Source organism: Rhinopithecus bieti, unplaced genomic scaffold, assembly GCF_001698545.2.
Source record: "Rhinopithecus bieti isolate Rb0 unplaced genomic scaffold, ASM169854v2 scaffold_23868, whole genome shotgun sequence".
NCBI classification, from domain to species: Eukaryota; Metazoa; Chordata; class Mammalia; order Primates; family Cercopithecidae; genus Rhinopithecus; species Rhinopithecus bieti.
Window position 1 is genome coordinate 1 of NW_016811202.1, and position 4,077 is coordinate 4,077.

Below are 4,077 nucleotides of genomic sequence, written 5' to 3' on the forward strand. Positions count from 1 at the left end.
CAGAGAGAGAGAGAGAGAGAATCATGAGCTCTGTGATCAGCAGATCTAGAGTGCTACGATCCCACCATCTGTGATTCTCTCCAAACTTCACAATGGAAGGACCTGGTGTGGTGGCCTCCCCTGGGGTGGGAGTGCAGCTCCTGGAGGTCAGGAGTGAGGGGGCTTGAGAACATGAGGGTCAGTGCTGGCTGGGCTGGAGGTTCCGTGCCCCATCCTGGGCCAGGGCTCTATGGGATGAATATTGTCCTTGGAGCCCCCAGGCCAGCCTGAAGAGCCTGAGGTTGGCATGCTGCCCTCTCCACACCTCTCTGCCCTCCCCACACCTCTCTGCATCCCTGTCTGGCATAAGTCATCCATTCCTCAGGACGCCCAGTGTTCACCCTCCTTAAATAAGACACACCTGCCCTGACTTATTCCAGCTCACTCTTCTCTAACCCCAGCCATCCAGAGCAAAGGATTCCATGTTTGCTGGCCTTCACAGGCTGTGTGACCATGAACAAGTTGCTGCCCATCTCTGTGCTGCAGCCTCCTGCACCGACATTCCACAGTCTAATGAAGCGAGTCCCATATGGCACCCAATTTCTGGGACCCAGTGCATCAGGCCTTTAAGCTGGATTGCTCCGGTCTCCCTGCCAGACCTGGCTTCAGCTTAGGAATTTGAGGAATAAGAGGAGAAGGGGTAGGAAGAAAATCACTGAAAGGAATGCTGAACCATTGCCTTTATAGAATGTTACCGTTTAGAGAGAATGCACAGGTTACAGACCTTTCTCTGCTTTTGAGGTGCTCATGAGCATTAGCAACCCAACATTACACTGTAACAGCAGAGAACTGGCCTTGGGACTGGTGGGTACACAGAGAAGGCATAACAGTCACTGTGTGTGGGGAAGAAGGAGGAGAAGAAGTGTTCCTGGGTCAGGGTGGGTTGCAGTGAGAGATGGTGTCTGAGCTGGGGTTCTGAGGGATGGGTAGGAGCCCAACAGTGCTATGGAGAAGGCACAAGCTTTGGAGCTGTGAGATCTGAATTACGAGCTATGTGACTTTGATAAGCCACTCTGCCTCTTTAATTGAATTTTTTCAACTGTAAAATGGGGACAACACTGCTCCTCTCGTTATTACTATGAGTGATAAATATTTTGATGTGTGTTGTACACTGGCATGCTACACAGATAGGTCATCAGGAGAAGTGACTTCTCTGTCCTGGCCTTCCTCTCACAGGGAGCCAGATGGCTCCCAGGAAGCAATGTTTCCTTAGAATTTGGGGAGCATAGAGGACATGTAAAGGTGACCAGCTACATCCCCAACTCTGGGCAGTCATATCAGTCAGATGAGAATCTTCCCTGCTTCCCACAGAAACTGGATCCTTGGGGACTTTTCCCAGAAAGACCATGAAATTCTCTTGCCTTCAGTTCAGTCTGACCTCTGTTATCAATTTGGTAGCTTTCAGCAAGGCTGAGCAGTATCTGGACAGTGCTTCGGCTGACATGAATTCTGTACGCTGAGAAGAAAGGCAGTCATCAAGTCACCACCTGGTGACAGCATACCCAGTATTTGGTAAAATCATTAGGAGCCTGCAGCGACTGCAGTTCCAATCAATCATACACATAGTGATGATTTATGCAATACCCTTCTTCTGGCCCTCTTGTCCCTCTGAATTGTCGGTCACTAAAAGAGACCCAGAGGAAAAGCAAATTACGTAGATTGAGTGTTAAGGGGAACTCATGACGGAGTCAGAACCCCTAGGAACATAATTTCTACTTGTAAGGAAGTCAGTGAAGGCTGAGGCAGGGAAGATATGCAGTTTTTAGTTTTCTTTTAAGAGCAGGACTTTCCAGTAGAGCCATAGTGTGCAGTTATGCAGGATGTACCCTGAACATTAAGGACCAGCAACCTACATAGCCAGAGGCAGAGGACCTGGGGCTTCAACATTTTAGCTGCTCTAGCCAAGCCATTGTGGTAGTTCCTGCTGCCAGTAAGGGCCAAAAACATTGGGGATGTCTTCATGGTACTGTCAGGGCTGCCCCAGCATAAAGGGAGGTGGCACGTGACCAATTAAAACACACACACACACACACACACACTTTAAAGGGTCTCCTTTTTGTACAATGGGGAAACTGAGGTCTACAGGAAGAACATTGTGCCCAAGGACACTAAACAAGCCAGTTGCAGAGCCAGGGCTAGGACCCAGATTTCCTGCCTCTTGAGTCATTGTTTTCTCTGCTAATGCCCTCATGAGATCACCACAAATATTGTGTGGAAAGTTAAAAGAGCCAATGACATATATCATCTCCTTCTATTAGGCTGGCGTAAAAGTAATTGCAGCTTTGGCCGTTAGTTGTTGTTTTTTTGTTTTTTGTTTTTTGTATTTTTTGCAGTCTTGGCTCACTGCAAGCTCCGCCTCCCGGGTTTGGTGGTTCACGCCTGTAATCCCAGGACTTTGGGAGGCTAAGGCGGGCAGATCACGAAGTCAGGAAATGGAGACCATCCTAGCTAACATGGTGAAACCCCGTCTCTACTAAAAATACAAAACATTAGCTGGGTGCGGTGGTGTGCACCTCTAGTCCCAGCTACTCGGGAGGCTGAGGCAGGAGAATGGTGCGGTCATTAGTTTTAACGCCAAAATGGCTATAACTTTTGCACCAACATAGTAGTTGCTTTCCTGAAAACTAGGGTACGCTGCCACCAGGTGGTGATTTGGTTACTAAGAACTATATTAAACAGCCAGGCTGCACAGGTTATTGAAAGAGTCTCTGCCTTGGACAGGATAGAAGTATGAGATACACACACAGTCCTGTGGACTCCATCTGGGAGGCCGTGTTGACAGTGTCCCCAAAGAGGCAAGACCGAGGCATCGTGAGACCCACGACCCCTGCTGCACAGGACCCTGAAACTCGAATGTACCCGGTGAGCTCCAGCAGGTCTTGGACCAGAGAGAGAGCCCAATGACAGCCTCACCCTTCTCTACCCCCTGTGCCATTTCCCACTGCACATCCTGGGCTCCAGTTGTGGGGTGAGGATTAAGCTAACTGGAGTCTCCAGCGACATCCAGAGAGCACCTGATGCTTGTGCCAGGCTCTGTGCTGGAGGTGAGGGGTCATAGATAGATCAGAGCTCCTCTCTGCTCTTGGGCAGCTCCCAGCCTGGTGGGGAGAGATGTGTAACCTGCAATCAAGGCTGTGATGAAAGAAGCACCAGGACTGTGTCAGCATCAAAAAGAGCCCCTAATCCAGCCCAGGGGACTTGCTGGAGAAGAGGATACATGTGCTCTGTCTTGAAGGATGAGAGAACGAGTGGGCAGGGAACAGCAGGCGCAGAGCCACAGAGGCAGGGAACCCGTGTGTGTGAAATTGCACACAGCTGAGTGTGGATGGAGGGCCATGCAGGGAGTGGTGGGAGATGGGGTTGGAGAAGCTATGGTGGTGGTGGGATGGTGGTGGCAGTGCCAGTGGACTTTATCCTGCAGGTGAGGGGAACCATGGTGGAAGGAGCAGGGACATGGGAAGGGTATATTCATGACTCTGAGGGCTCTCCCAGACCCATCCCAGGAAACATTTGGTTGTTTGCATGACCACAGAAGGTTTCTGTCCTGCCTCTTCCATCAGACTATCAGCATCACACATTCTCTCTCTCTCTCCCTTTTTTTTTTTTTGGAGACAGAATCTTACTCCGTTACCCAGGTTGGAGTGCAGTGGCACCATCTCGGCTCACTGCAACCTCCGCCTCCCAGATTCAACCGATTCTCATGCCTCAGCCTCCCAAGTAGCTGAGATTACAGGTGTGTGCCACCACACCCAGCTAATTTTTGTATTTTTAGTAGAGACAGGGTTTCTCCATGTTGGCCAGGCTGGTCTCAAACTCCCGACCTCCTGTGATCCCCATGCCTGGGCCTCCCAAAATGCTCAGACTACAGGCGTGAGCCACCATGTCCGGCCTGACTCTCTTATTTATAACATAATTAGGACCTTAAAATAATGTAAGGAAAGCCGGACGCGGTGGCTCAAGCCTGTAATCCCAGCACTTTGGGAGGCCGAGACGGGCAGATCACGAGGTCAGGAGATCGAGACCATCCTGGCTAACACG

The 4,077-nt window shown here is 50.3% G+C and overlaps 1 pseudogene; it reads right to left on the reverse strand.

Annotated features, from left to right (window-relative positions):
* Positions 1-1,316: 1,316 nt before the first annotated feature.
* Positions 1,317-4,077, reverse strand: part of LOC108543188 (olfactory guanylyl cyclase GC-D-like) — a 22,318-nt pseudogene continuing 19,557 nt past the window's right edge.